The sequence below is a fragment of the Gorilla gorilla genome, chromosome 4 (genome assembly GCF_029281585.2).
Source record: "Gorilla gorilla gorilla isolate KB3781 chromosome 4, NHGRI_mGorGor1-v2.1_pri, whole genome shotgun sequence".
NCBI lineage: Eukaryota > Metazoa > Chordata > Mammalia > Primates > Hominidae > Gorilla > Gorilla gorilla.
This window is the reverse complement of record NC_073228.2, coordinates 63,677,462-63,692,745: the sequence shown is the minus strand read 5'-3', so window position 1 is coordinate 63,692,745 and position 15,284 is coordinate 63,677,462. Positions and strand designations below refer to the sequence as shown.

The following is a 15,284-nucleotide window of genomic DNA, read 5'->3' as shown; positions in this document are numbered from 1 at the left end:
CACCTCAGCCTACCAAGTAGCTGAGACTACAGTCATGCGCCACCATACCTGACTAGTTCTTTTGTATTTTTTGTAGAGATTAGGTTTTGTCACATTGCCCAAGCTGGTCTCGAACTCCTGGGCTCAAGCAATCTGCCTGCCTTAGCCTCCGAAAGTGCTGGGATTACAGGTGTGAGCCACCATGCCTGGTTGAAAACTTTTTATTTGGAGGATATTAAGAAAATATCTTTTATTTTTATTTTATTTGGGGACATATATAGATTTAATTTAATTGAAATACGTCTGTTCATAAAATTATTATGTGACTAATTAAGTATATTAAGTATATTTTAAAAATGCCAGGCCAGACGTGATGGGTCATGTCTGTAATCCTAGCACTTTGGGAGGCCGAGGTGGGTGGATCACTTGAGGTCAGGAGTTCAAAACCAGCCTGGCCAACATGCTGAAACCCTGTCTCTACTAAAAATACAAAAAAATTAGGCCCGGCGCGGTGGCTTACGCCTGTAAGCCCAGCACTTTGGGAGGCCGAGGTGGGCAGATCGCAAGGTCAAGAGATCAAGACAGAGCAAAACTTAGTCTCAAAAAAAAAAAAAAAACAAAATTAGCCGTGCATGGTGGCGGGCACCTGCAATCCCAGCTACTAGGGAGCCTGAGGCAGGAGAATTGCTTCAACCTGGGAGGTGGAGGTTGCAGTGAGCCAAGATTGTGCCATTGCACTCCAGCCTGGGTGACAGGGCAAGATTCTGTCTCAAAAAAAAAAAAAAAAAAAAAAAAAATCAGTGTGCTGCAATGTGTTACATCTAACCATAATATTTATGTTTTAGTTGATGTTTTTAATTCACTCGTGGTAGTAGTTACAAACCTCTAGTTTGTATTTTGGATTGATTTGTTACAATTTATTCCCATTGAGGCTGAGAAAGAGATTTCAGAAAAGGTTGATGAACAGCATTACTAAACAAGGTCAAGGTTTTTCCGTTTTTAGACTTGGGGAATTTAGGGTTACTGAAAATTGGAAAAGCTTTGTCTTTTTGCCAAAACCATCCATATCCTTGATTGTACTTGATAAGGAAACTTTGCTCTTCCTTGTTGTACAGAAACTTTGTATAGTATATGTTGTTTTATTTAATATATAGTATTTAAGTAATCTCCTGCTGCATAAATGGTAGATGATGATGATGTTTTATAGGGCTCATTACTTGATAGGAGTATGGTATTTCAGTTGGTTTTATTTACTGGAATTAGAGTTTTGAGTCCCAGAGGGGCAATATAATGTGCTCACTTTCAGATTCTTTTTTGTTTTTTGTGTTTCTTTTCAGACAGGGTCTTGCTCTGTCACCCAGGCTGGAGTGTAGTGGCACAATCACAGCTCACTGCAGCCCTGACCTCTTACACCGAAGCAGTCCTCATACGTCAGCCTCCCAAAGTGCTGGGATTACAGGTGTGAGCCACCATGCCTGGCCTAGATTCTTTACTTTGACATGTCGTTATTAGTGATAATGATTTTTTAATTCTCTAGAAAAGTACAAATAATTTGAAAATGGAGTGATTAAAAGATCATTTTATCTTCAGCTTAGGTAGTGAAAAAGTATTTTTGTGTTTTATGTGTGAATGTCTAGTTCTATAAAATAATGCCATTAATCTTTAATCAAGAATAAAAAAGTTGGCTGGGCATGTAAAAAATAAAACAGTGTTGAGATATGAAATATTTCTGTGTGTGTGGGGGGGGGGATTTTGTTTTGTTTTGTTTTGTTTTGTTTTTGAGACAGGGTCTTACTCTTTTAAGAACCTGTTGTAGGACTCCAGACTGGAGTGCAGTGGTAGGATCACAGCTCACTGCAGTCTTGACCTGCTGGGCTCAAGTGATCCTCCTGCCTCAGCCCCACAAGTAGCTAGGACTACAGCCCTGTGCTACCACACCCAGCGAATTTTTTGTATTTTTAGTAGAGACGGCTTCACCGTGTTGCCCAGGCTGGTCTTGGATTGCTGGACTCAAGTGATCCACCCAGCTCAGTCTCCCAAGGTGCCAGGATTACAGGCATGAGCCACCACACCTGGCCTGAAATATTTGCTAAAATAAGTAAAATAACTATGATATAAAAACTTTTGGCTAGGCATGATATCTTCCGCCTGTAATCCCAGCACTTTGGGAGACTGAGACAAGGGGATCGCTTGAGCCCAGGAACTCAAGACCAGCCTGGCAACATAGTAAGGCCTCATCTCTACTAAAAATAAAAAATTAGCCAAGTACGGTGGCATGTGCCTGTGGTCCCAGCTACTCAGGAGGCTGAGGCAGGAGGATTGGTGGAACCTAGGAGGATGGAGTTGCAGTGAGCCATGGTTGTGCTACTGCATTCTAGCTTGGGCAACAGTGAGACCCTGTGTCTAAATAAATAAATAGGTAAGTAAAAACTGTTTAATTTTTTGACAATATGTTAAAATACACTACCATTCTGTATTTTAACATGAATTTTATTAGATTCAAGTTAGGTGGAATGATAGCCAAGATTTTAGTATCCATTATTTTACTGTATTTTATTCAAATGGCACTATGATATGAGTTCAAAAAATTTTTGAAACAGTGTCCTTTGTTTTGAGATGGAGTTTCGCTCTTGTTGCCCAGGCTGGAGCGCAATGGCATGATCTTGGCTCACCGCAACCTCCACCTCCCAGGTTCAAGTGATTCTCCTGCCTCAGCCTCCCAAGTAGCTGAGATTACAGGCGTGTGCCACCAGGCCCGGCTTATTTTTGTATATATATATTTTTAGTAGAGATGGGGTTTCACCATGTTGGTCAGGCTAGTCTCAAACTCGTGACCTCAGGTGATACACCCGCCTTGGCCTCCCAGAGTGCTGGGATTACAGGCGTGAGCCACCTTGCCCTGCTGAAACAGTGTCCTTTTAAAAATCCTTTCAGAGCACAGTCATTAAGCCAGTTGGTTTACTCATGCTGCAGTAAATTTGGAAATAAATTTCAGTTTAATACTCTTTTGAGATATTCACATAGTTATAATTTGTAATTTGTTGGTATGTACTATGAAAACACCAAGTCAAGATAGTGATTGATGGAATTTGCTTTTAAAGACCACAAGTTTAGGCCAGGAGTGGTGGCTCATGCCTGTAATCCCAGCATTTTGGGAGGCTGAGGTGGGCGGATCACCTGAGGTCAGGAGTTTGAGACCAGCCTGGCCAATATGGCGAAACCCCGTCTCTACTAAAAATGCAAAAAGTAGCTGGGTGTGGTGGCTCTCGCCTGTAATCCCAGCTACTCGGGAGGCAGAGGTAGGAGAATTGCTTGAACCTGGGAGGCGGAATTTGCAGTGAGCCGACATCGAACCTCTCTACTCCAGCCTGTGAGACAGAGTGAGACTCCATCTCAGAAAAAAAAAGACAACCAGTTTAGCCAGTAAGTTACGTAGCTTTCATATCAAAGTAAGATTCAGCAATGACATACGTATTTCTTATATTTTTTGAGTGCAGCATTCTAGGCAGTGTGGTTATTAAAATAGGTTCAGTAATGACACATCTGTATTTATTAATACATTTTTTTGGTGTGTTATTTTGTAGATACTGTGCCAGTATACAGAAATGGGTAAGACTTGATCCCTCCCATTTTGTAGTTCAGTAGGGATACAGGCTTGCAAGTAAATACATACAATAGTGTAGTGCAGGGTTTCCCAACCGTGGTAGTATTGACATTTTGGGTAGGATAATTCATTGTTGTGGGGATCTGTGCTATGCATTATAGGATATTTTGCAGCATCACTGGCTTTTACCCATTAGATGCCAGTAGCGTCACCCCCGGTTGTGATGATCAAAAAATGTTTCAGGTATTACCAAATGTCCCCTAGGGAGCAAAATCACCTGATTGAGAACCATTTATTTAACTGTTATACAGGTAGAGTTAAGGGGTGTTTAGGAGTAGTGATGCCTGAGGGAGTGAGATTTTATATGGGTCTTGAAAAAAAATAAAAGTACAAAGGGTATTATATACCTGAGAGCATGAATGATCAATATTGAAGAGGGTGATTACTGATCATATGTGGCTATAGGTTATTTATGTGATTTGGGATGGGTATTTGGTAAAATGAAGCTGAAAAGGTACTTTTGGGCCATATCTTTTTTCTTTTTTGAGACTGGATCTCACTGTTTTGCCCAGACTGGAGTGCAATGGCACAATCACGGCTCACTGTAGCCTTGCTTAACCTCCCTGGCCCAGGCAGTCCTCCCACCTCAGGTTCCCAAGTAGCTGAGACCACAGGAGTGCACTACCCACCCTCCCAACTAAGCAGCTGGGAGACTACTGGCGTACACCACCATGGCCAGCTAATTTTTGTAGTGACAGGGTTTCTCCATGTTGCCTAGGCTGGTCTTGAACTCCCGGGCTAAAGTGATCCTCACACCTCGGCCTCCCAAAGTACTGGCATTACAGGTGTGAGCTCCCATGCTTAGCCATTTTTCTTTTTTTAAAACTGTTTGAGGTATAATTAATGCAGCAAAGTGCATAAATATGAAGTGTAAGCCTGTTGAATTTTTACAGATGTATATGTTCATGTAACCATCACAAAGAATAAGATAGAGAACATTCCTAGTACCTCTTACAGTTCTTTCTTTTTTTAGATACAGGGTCTTGCTCTTTTGCCCGGGCAGGAGGGTAGTGGTGCCATCATAGCTCACTTCAGTCTTGAACTTCTGGGCTCAAGTGATCTTCCCATCTTAGCCTCCTGAGGAACTAGGACTGACTATAGGCACATATAGGAATGGGGACTTGCTGTGTTGTGTAGGCTGGTCTTGAACTCCTGGCCTTAAGCCACTCTCCTGCTTTGGCCTCCCAAAGTGCTGGGATTACAGGCATGAGACACCATGTCTGACTGTCTTCCTTCTTAAAATTTGTATTTTACTGGTTGTTCTTTCTTACTGCTTTTAACAGTGGGTGTCTCTCAACACAATGCTCTTCTCTGTCTCCCTCTCTTCCTGCTGCCTCCCTAACTCCATCCTTTATACCCAATTGCCTGACGGAGATAATCTTTTTTTATTTTTATATTTTTTTGAGACAGAGTCTCACTCTGTCACCCAGGCTGGAGTGCAGGGGCACAATCATGGCTCACTGCAACCTTGACCTCCTCAAGTTCAGGTGATCCTCCCCGCTCAGCCTCCCTAGTACCTGGGACTACAGGTGCCCACCATTACACCTGGCTAATTTTTGTATTTTTTGTAGAGATGGGGTTTCGTCATGTTCCCCAGGCTGGTCTCGAACTCCTGGGCTCAAGCAATCCACCTGCCTTGGCCTCCCAAAGTGCTGGGATTACAGGCATGAGCCACAATGCCCAACCGAGGTATCTTACTCTTTTTGAAGACACGTTGGGGTGAACATATCTAAATTGAACTCATCTTCTTAATCTTTTGCAAAAGTTTCTCCTTATTTACCTACCTATTTCAATGTTAATAACATGTTTTGTTTAGTTTTGTTTCTGAGGCAGAGTCTGGCTCTGTCACCCAGGCTGCTGGAGTGCAGTGGCATGCGCTGCAGCCTCGAACTCTTGGGCTTAAGATATCCTCTTGCCTTAGCCTCCCAAATAGCTGGAACTGCAGGAGCATGCTGCCATTCATTCCTGACCAATGTTTTGATTTTTTGTAGAGATTTTCTAGATACTGTGCCAGGATACAGAAATGAGTCAGACTTGATCCTTCCCTAGCCTTGCCATATTGCCTAGGCTGGTCTCAAACTCCTGAGCTCAAGTGATACTCCTGCCTCAGCCTCCCAAAGTGGTGGTATTACAGGTGTGTGCCACTGCACCTGGCCATAAGTTTTTTTTTTTTTTTTTTTTTTAGACACAGGATCTTGCTGTGTCCCCCAGGGCTGGAGTGCAGTGGCGCAATCTCAGCTCACCCCAACGTCTGCCTCTGGGGATCAAGCTATCCTCTCACCTCAGCCTCCCAAGTAGATGGGACTACAGGAGTGTGCCACCACACCTGGCTAATTTTTTAGAGATGGGGTTTCGCCGTGTTGCCCAGGCAGGTCTCAAACTCCTGACCTCGAGTGATCCGCCTGCTTTGGCCTCCCAAACTGTTGAGATTATAGGCATGAGCCACTGCGCCTGGCCCATAACGTTTTTTCAATCAATTTTACCAAGCTTTAATTTATTTGCAATAATTTCACAAATTTTTAATGTACAGATCAGTGGCTGTAACAATCACTTTAATAATAGAGTCATTTTTACTTCCCCCCAAAATTTCCTAGGTCCTTTTGCAGTCTCTTTTCAGTCTTATTCCTGTGCAGCCGCTGATGTGATTTCTTTCTTTTTTTTTTATTTTTTTGGAGATGGAGTCTCACTGTGTCACCTAGGCTGGAGTGCAGTGGCACAGTCTTCGCTCACTGCAGCCTCCGCCTCCTGGGTTCAAGCAATTCTCCTGCCTCAGCCTCCCAAGTAGCTGGGATTACAGGTGCATGCCACCACGCCTGGCTCATTTTTTGTATTTTAGTAGAGACGGGGTTTCACTGTATTGCCCAGGCTGGTCTCGAACTCCTGAACTCAGGCAGTCCACCCGCCTCAGCCTCCCAAGATGCTGGGATTACAGGCATGAGCCATCACACCAGGCCTCTGATGTGATTTCTATTGCTGTATATGAGATTAGTCTTTTCTAGAGTTTCATAGAAATGGAATTATACGGTATGAAATTTTGTGTTTGGCTTCTTTCTCTTGGCATAATAGCTGTGATATTTATCTATGTTGCGTGTTTCATTAGTTCATTTCTTTTTATTGCTTAGTAATAGTCCAGTGTTTGGATATATCACTGTTTGTTTATGTTCACCTGTTGATTGATAATTGAATTATTTCCAGTTTTTGGCTATTATGAATAAGATTGCTAGCAATATTTGTATATAAGCCTTTTTATGGACATATATATGTATATATATATATATATTTTTTTTTTTTTTTTTGAGATGGAGTCTCACTCTGTTGCCCAGGCTGGAGTGCAGTGGTGAAATCTTGGCTCACTGCAAGCTCCACCTCCCAGGTTCATGCCATTCTCCTGCCTCAGCCTCTCGAGTAGCTGGGACTACAGGTGTCCGCACCATGTCTGGCTAAATTTTTGTATTTTTAGTAGAGATGGGGTTTCACCATGTTAGTCAGGATGGTCTCGATCTCCTGACCTTGTGATCCCCCCGCCTCAGCCTCCCAAAGTGCTGGGATTACAGGCGTGAGCCACCGCACCCAGTGTATGGACATGTATTTTTATCTCTGCTAACCCTAAGTCTTCTAAATTAGAAACTTTGGGATTATTTTTGATTTGTTTAATCTCTTTTCTCACCTATATTCACACAATAGGTTATGAAGTCATGGGATTTCTTCTTTTGAAATGTATTTCATTCTTTGTTCTCTTTTCCAAGTATCTGTAACATTCTTGTGAGAGGGTGTGTGTGTGTGTGTGTAGCCTTATTTTAGGAGTAGGGGATGTAAGGATGATTGTGCAGATGATATATTTGCTCAGTGAGGTTTAAAGTCAGGTGGGGATGCTGACATTGAATTTATAGGATGGGGAAAAGGGCTATTGCTGTTGGAAGCACTCTATCTGTAAAAGTATCATTTTAGTCCCTGTTTTGTTCTAGTCTTATTATTGTTGCTATTTTTAGTTTGTTTTTGTTCTGTTATGTATTCACGGATATGTATGTGGTGTAAAGTGGTGAAAAAGTTTATCGTCATGGATATTCTCATTGCTGTGTGAGCCTGGGCAAAGCACTTAATCTCTGGGCCTCAGTTCATTGTCTGTAAAATGCGAATAATAATACTTTCCACATAGTGTTAAAAGGATTAGATGCATTGTTACATGTATAGCTCTTAGTTTTGTTTTTGTTTTTTGAGACGGAGTTTCGCTCTTGTTGCCCAAGCTGGAGCACAATGGCACGATCTTGGCTCACCACAACCTCTGCCTCCCAGGTTCAAGCGATTCTCCTTCCTCACCCTCCCGAGTAGCTGGGATTACAGGCATGCACCACCATGCCTGGCTAATTTTTTTGTATTTTTAGCAGAAACGGGGTTTCACTATGTTAGCCAGGCTGGTCTTGAACCCCTGACCTCAGGTGATCCGCCGGCCTCGGCCTCCCAAAGTGCTGGGATTACAGGCGCGAGCCACCACACCTGGCCTATATGTATAGCTCTTAGAATAGTACCTGGCATATTGTGTAACATACGTGTTAGCTAGGGTTTTTTTTTTTTTTTTTTTTTTTTTTGAGATGGAGTCTTGCTCTGTCGCCCAGGCTGGAGTGCAGTGGCGTGATCTCGGCTCACTGCTGCAACCTCTGCCTCCTGGGTTCAAGCGATTCTCCTGCCTCAGCTTCCCAAGTAGCTAGAATTACAGGCGCCCACCACCACGCCTGGCTAATGTATTTTTTTTAGTAGAGACGGGGTTTCACCATGTTGGCCAGACTGGTCTTGAACTCCTGACCTCAGGTGATCCACCCGCCTTGGCCTCGCCAAGTGCTGTAATTACAGGTGTGAGCCACTGCGCTCGGCCAGCTAGTACTATTATCTTAATTCTACTTTACTTAAAAGGCTGTCTTTTTCTCTCCCATTTCAGTTCGCCTTACATATTGGTATAAGACTTATCTCCTTATGTAATATCTTATTTTTTACTTCTACAAACCTACAAAAGTACTTTCTTTTTACGGGTTTTTTGAGACAGAGTCTCACTCTGTTGTCCAGGCTGGAGTGCAATGGTAGGATCTCAGCTTACTGCAACCTCTGCCTCCCACGTTCAAGCAATTCTCCTGCCTCAGCCTCCCAAGTAGCTGGAACTACAGGCCCACACCGCCATGCCTGGCTAATTTTTTTTTTTTTTTGGTAGCGATGGTGTTTCACCGTGTTGGTCAAGCTGGTCTCAAACTCCTGACCTCAAGTAATCCACCTGCCTCTGCCACCCAAAGTGCTGGGATTACAGGCGAGAGCCACTGTGCCTGGCCTACAGAAGTACTTTCTATATCATAATCTGGCAACCATTTGTGTGTATTTTTTTCAGTTGTGATGTACAAACAATAAAGTGCTTAAGTGAATTTTTTTTTTAACCAATGTATCTACTAAGATTAAGTTATGGAAAGTTTCCAGCATTCTTGAAGGCTCCCTCGTGTCCCTTCTCCCTTAATAACCAATGCTCCATATCTGTTCTGACTCTTTACCATAAATAATTTTTGCATGTAATTGTTTTTATTGTTTTTTAAGATTATCTTTGATTGACCCCTCCATATCTATGCAGCTTGCTTTTCCTTCCTTCCTTCCTTCTTTCCTTCCTTCCTTCCTTCCTTCCTTCCTCTCTCTCTCTTTCTCTCTCTCTTTCTTTTTTTGAAACAGGATCTCACTCTGTCACCCAGGCTGGAGTGCTGTTGTGCGATCTCAGCTCACTGCAACCTCCATCTCCCAGGTTCAAGCGATTCTCCTGCCTCGGCCTCCCGAGTAGCTGGGACTACAGGCATGCGCCACCATGCCTGGCTAATTTTTGTATTTTTAGTAAAGACGGGGTTTCACCATGTTGACCAGGTTGGTCTCGAACTCCTGACCTCAAGTGATCCGCCTGCCTCGGCCTGCCAAAGTGGTGGGATTACAGGTGTGAGCCCCCACGCCCAGCCGATACAGCCTATTTCTGATTACTGCCCAGCACACTTTGCCTATGTTTATGATGTCTCTTTTAGTGCCCTTTTGGTCTCATCTCTTCTTTTTCTCTGTCCATTCAAGTCCTCTTCCATTCAAGTCCTCTTCCATGAAGTTGTCCCCAACTGCTTCAGCTTATACTGTCCTTGTTCTTCTCTAAGTTCTTTTTGGCTCATTTATCAGTGTCCCAGTTTAGTACTTAATGAGATATTTTCCTTTTTTTGTAAGTACTTAATTGTCTTAGCTTTTACTAGGACTATGGTTATTTTGTGTCCCTCCCATTTAATGCCTAGCATAGGACATACAGTACTAATTGTTGAATAGAATCTAATTGAATTTTTAAAGTTTAAGTTCTTTAAGTGTTGGATAGCAGCTAGCAGTTATAATAGAGAATTTGGCAGTGAACTAGGGCAACTATTTATACAACGAAAGTAAAAAGCACAGCATAGCTTCATGAACCCATATAAATGTTGATGCTATTCCACTGTATTAGACCGTAGTAGAATCAGAAATGCTGAACCCATGGGAATTGCTGGTGTGAGTCTTGCACGGGAATTGCACAGTAGGTCTTTGAACTTTCTGAGGTTGTGTACAAATTTGGTATGACTATGCACATGTGCATTTTTCTAGTGTAAGAATTCATACCTTAATTGGGTCTTCAAAAGTATCTGTGGCTAAAAACATTAAGATCCTGTGGTCTAGCAAAAAATGTCATTTTACGGATGAGACAACTGAGACTCAGAATTAAGACACAAGAGGAATGGCTTACTCATAGTCATTGTTATACATAATGGTGATCCTGAGTCAACAGGAAATGTTAATTAGGTTCAATGTGGTCTGCCTTATAAAAAGGGAAATAAGACTCCATGGAAGTGTCTAAATACAGTTAGGAAATATTTCCATCCCAAATAGCTAAACTTAAAAAAATTGAGGTGAAATTCACATAACATAAAATTAATCATTTTCGGCCGGGTATGGTGGCTCATGCCTGTAAGCCCAGCACTTTGGGAGGCTGAGACCGGTGGATTGTTCGAGCTCAGGAGTTCAGACCAGCTTGGGCAACATGGCAAAATCCTGTCTCTACAAAAAGTACAAAAATTAGCTGGGCATGGTGGCATGTGTCTGTAGTCCCAGCTGCTTGGGAAGCAGAGGTGGGAGGATCACTTGAGTCCGGGAGGCGGAGGTTGTAGTGAGCGGAGATCACGCCACTGCACTCCAGCCTGGGTGACAGAGTGAGACCCTGTCTCAAAAAACAAAAACAACAACAAAAATAACCATTTTAAAGTAAACAGTTCAGTGGCATTTAGTACATTCACAGTGTTGTATAGCTACCATATGTATGTTCCAAAGCATTTTCCTTAACCCTCAAGCAAACCCTGCACCCGTTTATTATAGCAGTTGCTCGCTATTTTCCTCTCTTCCGTCTCTGATAATCACCAGTCTTTGTTCTATGTCTATGGATTTGCCTATTCTGGATACTTCATAAAAAAGGAATCGTACAATATTTGACCTTTTGTTTCTGGCTTTTTTTTTTTCTTTTTTTTGAGATGGAGTTGCTCTATCGCCCAGGCTGGAGTGCAGTGGCATGATCTTGGCTCACTGCAAACTCCGCCTCCGGGGTTCACGCCATTCTCCTGCCTCAGCCTCCCTAGTAGCTGGGACTATAGGCGCCTGCCACAAAGCCCGGCTAATTTTTTTGTATTTTTAGTAGAGACGGGGTTTCACTGTGTTAGCCAGGATGGTCTGAATCTCCTGACCTCGTGATCCGCCTGCCTCAGCCTCCCAAAGTGCTGGGATTACAGGCGTGAGCCACCACGCCCGGCCTGTTTCTAGCTTCTTTTACTTAGCATAGTGTTTTTGGAGCTTAATCCATGGTGGAGCATGTATCAGTACTTCATTATTATTTGATACGGAGTCTTGCTCGGTCGCCCAGGCTGGAGTGCAAGTGGCATGATCCCAGCTCACTGCAACCTCCACCTCCTGGGTTCAAATGATTCTCCTGCCTCAGCCTCCTGAGTAGCTGGGATTACAGGCACACGCCACTGTGCCTGGCTAATTTTTGTATTTTTAGTAGAAATGGGGTTTCACCATGTTGGCTGGGCTGGTCTTGAACTCCTGACCTCAAGTGATCCACCCGCCTTGGCCTCCCAAAGTGCTGGGATTACAGGCGTGAACCACTGTGTCCAGCCCAATACTTTATTTATTTATTTATTTATTTATTTGAGATGGAGTCTCACTCTGTCACCGAGGCTGGAGTGTGGTGGCACAATCTCGGCTCATTGCAACCTCCGCCTCCCGGGTTCAAGCGATTCTCCTGCCTCAGCCTCCTAAGTAGTTGGGACTACAAGCACGCACCACCATGCCCAGCTATTATTTTTGTATTTTTAGTAGAGACGGGGTTTCACTATGACGGCCAAGCTGGTTTTGAACTTCTGACCTCAAGTGATCCGCCCGCCTTGGCCTCCCAAAGTGCTAGGATTACAGGCGTGAGCCACCGCACCCTGCCTACTTTATTTTTGTTTATGGATGAATAATATTCCATTATATTTATGTACCACAGTTTGTTTTGCCATTCATTTGTCGATGGACATGTGAGCCGTTTTATACCTTTTTTTTGCTCGGGGGTGGAGGAACGGAATTTCGCTCTGTTGCCCAGGTTGGAGTGCAGTGGCGCAATCTTGACCTAGGCTCACTGCAACCTCCGCCTCCCAGGTTCAAGCGATTCTCCTGCCTCAGCCTCCCAAATAGCTGGGATTACAGGTGCGTGCTACCACACCAAGATAATTTTGATATTTTTAGTAGAGACGGGGTTTCGCCATGTTCCCTGGGCTAGTCTGAACTCCTGAGCTCAAGTGATCCACCTGCCTCAGGCTCCAGAGTGCTGGGATTACAGGCGGTGAGCCACCGCGCCCAGCTGTTTTATACTTTTTGGCTACTATGAATAGTGCTAATGTGAACATATTTGTACATTAATATGTACTGTTTTCAGTTCTTTTGGATGTATACCTAGAAGTGAAATTGCTGGGTCACATGATAATTATGTGTTTAACTTTTTAAGGAAACGGCCACCTATTTTCCATAGTGGCTGAACCATTTTACATTACCACCAAAAATATATGAAGGTTCCAGTTTCTCCACATCCTCTCCAACAATTATTTCCCGTTAAAAAAATTTTATAGCCATCCTTGAGTGTGGTACTTCTTTGTAGTTTTGATTTGCATTTCTCTGGTGACTAATGATGTTGAGCATCTTTTCGTGCACTCATTAGCCATTTGTTTATCTTCTATGGAAAAATATAAAATAAACTTCTAATTCTCAAAGAGGTCTGCTTCAGTTAGCAAGAAGAGTCTTTGAAGATGTAAAGTATTTGGTGTTTCTATATAATTAGGTGCCAAAGTGGTACAAATATAAAATACTGTGGTAATTAAAAAGAGAAGATATGGTGAAACTGGTTTAAATTTTGAAAGCAAGTGTTTAAGAACCCATCTACCATTATGTACAGTTATAAACTGTAATGCAGATAAATTGATTGGAGGTTTTTCTTGCTTCAAATATTCGCATATTGCCCTTTGACTTGGCATTGAAAGATGTCTATTCAATTTTCTGCATTAAAAAAGAACAGTTTTGCCGGGGCGTGGTGGCTCATGCCTGTAATCCTAGCACTTTGGGAGGCTGAGGCAGGCGGATCACCTGAGGTCAGGAGTTCGAGACCAGCCTGGCCAACATGACGAAACCCCATCTCTACTAAAAATAGAAAAAATTAGCCGGGCATGGTGGCGGGCACCTGTAATCCAAGCTACTGGGGAGGCTGAGGCAGGAGAATCGCTGGAACCCAGGAGACAGAGGTTGCAGTGAGCTGAGATTGCGCCACTGCACTCCAGTCTGAGTGACACAGTGAGACTCCGTTTCAAAAAATAAAAAAGATTATGTATAGGGATCTTATTGCAACATTATTTATTTTTATTTTTATTGGATAGATTTAGAAGTCTGATACTTTTTTTGCTCTTCCTCATTTCAACGCATAGAGAGAAATAGTCACATGGAAGATTCACAGTACCCATTAGATTTAATGGGAAAAAAAGCTAGTCTTAAGACTTCTCAAAGAGAAGTCTTAGAGAAATTAATTGGATCATCGGAAAAGGGGCAGTTATACATTGGAAATGTATACAACAAATTAAATATTACATTATTTAATTAAATATTACATTAATTAAATAATACAACAAATTAAATAGAACACATTGAGTGGCTTCTTTCCTTATTGCAAGACGAAACTATGTATTTGCTATCTTTTAGGCTTGTTTAATTTTAAAACTTTGCTGAGTAAAATATTTTTAAGTAAAACTTGAGATTTTAGTTTTCCTCCTTGGAATTGTATTCAGTGTCATGTTTGATACTACCGTAGAGAGGCAAAATTTGAACTCATTAATTTTCTAAAAGGGGTAATCATCTTCAGGGCAGGGTTATCCTTTATTCTTTTATATCTTTTAGTTTATTTAATCAATATTTGTTAAATGCAATTACAATCAAGTTTTTATCATATTTTCCCATCCCACTTCATTATTTCTCAACCCAGCATCAAGGACAGTGCCGGCGATATGGTACAGTTCTGGTAAATATTGAATGAATTATCCTTATTTTAGTTTACCAGTTTTTTGTTGTTGTTGTTGTTGTTTTGAGATGGAGTCTCACTCTGTCGTCCAGGCGGGAGTGCAGTGGCACTTTCTCGGCTCACTGCAACCTCCACCTCCTGGGTTCAAGCAATTCTGCCTGCCTCAGCCTCCTGAGTAGCTGGGATTACAGGCGTCTGCTACCATGCCTGGCTAATTTATGTATTTTTTATTAGTGAGGGGTTTTGCCATGTTGGCCAGCCTGGTCTTAAACTGCTGATCTCAGGTGATCCACCTGCCTCGGCCTCCCTAAGTGCTGGGATTACAGGCGTGAGCCACCGCGCCCAGCCCCTTCCCTCCATTTTTAAATTGGGTTGTTTGTTTTCTTATTGTTTAGTTTTTAATTCCTTATGTATTCAGGTTAAGCCCTTATTAGATGTAGGTTTTGCAGATACGTTTTTTTCGTTCATGGCTTTTTGTTTCTTTCCACAAAAGTTTATTCTTAAATGTACAACAGGCTCCATTACAACACTTCAGTCCAGCTATAGGTGGCAAAAGATGTTATAGTAGGGAATGAAATCAAGGGTCACCATTGCCTCAGGCCCATGGAACAGCTTACTTTTTGCCAGATTTCTTAATTCCACCTGTGGCCAGGGGCCCCTTCCCTATAGTTTCTTCTGGTCCTCTTTTTGTGTCTACTTGAAAGCCTTGCCTTCCTTGTGTATCTCCTTGGCCTGCTTTCTGGGCTGTTTCAGGGGTTTCTTCTTGCCATCTTTGTGGCCGGACATGGCACCTGCCGCCCTTTCCCCAGACCCTGCCACTGGAAACCCAGTTACGGCTTTTAAAATTTTTTCTTAATGGTATCTTTCACAGAGCAGAAGTTTTTAATTTTGATAAAATCTAGTTCTTTGATTCTCTCTCCTCTCTCTTTCTTTTTCTTTCACAGCATGTTACTCTATCACCAAGGCTGCAGTAGAGTGGCGTGATCATAGCTCACTGCAGCCTCGACTTCCCAGGCTCCAGTGATCCTTCTA

General features: G+C 42.6%; 1 protein-coding gene across 6 annotated transcripts in view; it reads left to right on the top strand.

Annotated features, from left to right (window-relative positions):
* The window catches only part of TAOK1 (TAO kinase 1), a 160,303-nt gene that overhangs the window by 11,387 nt on the left and 133,632 nt on the right, over positions 1 to 15,284 (top strand). For 3 of the 6 annotated variants that reach the window (XM_055388589.2, XM_055388587.2, XM_055388588.2), the window contains one exon: positions 1,317 to 1,438. The exons of the other annotated variants lie outside the window; for them this stretch is intronic. The gene's annotated coding sequence lies outside the window, so the exon portion shown is untranslated. The remainder of the gene's footprint in view (positions 1 to 1,316; positions 1,439 to 15,284) is intronic. 6 annotated transcript variants of the gene reach the window in all.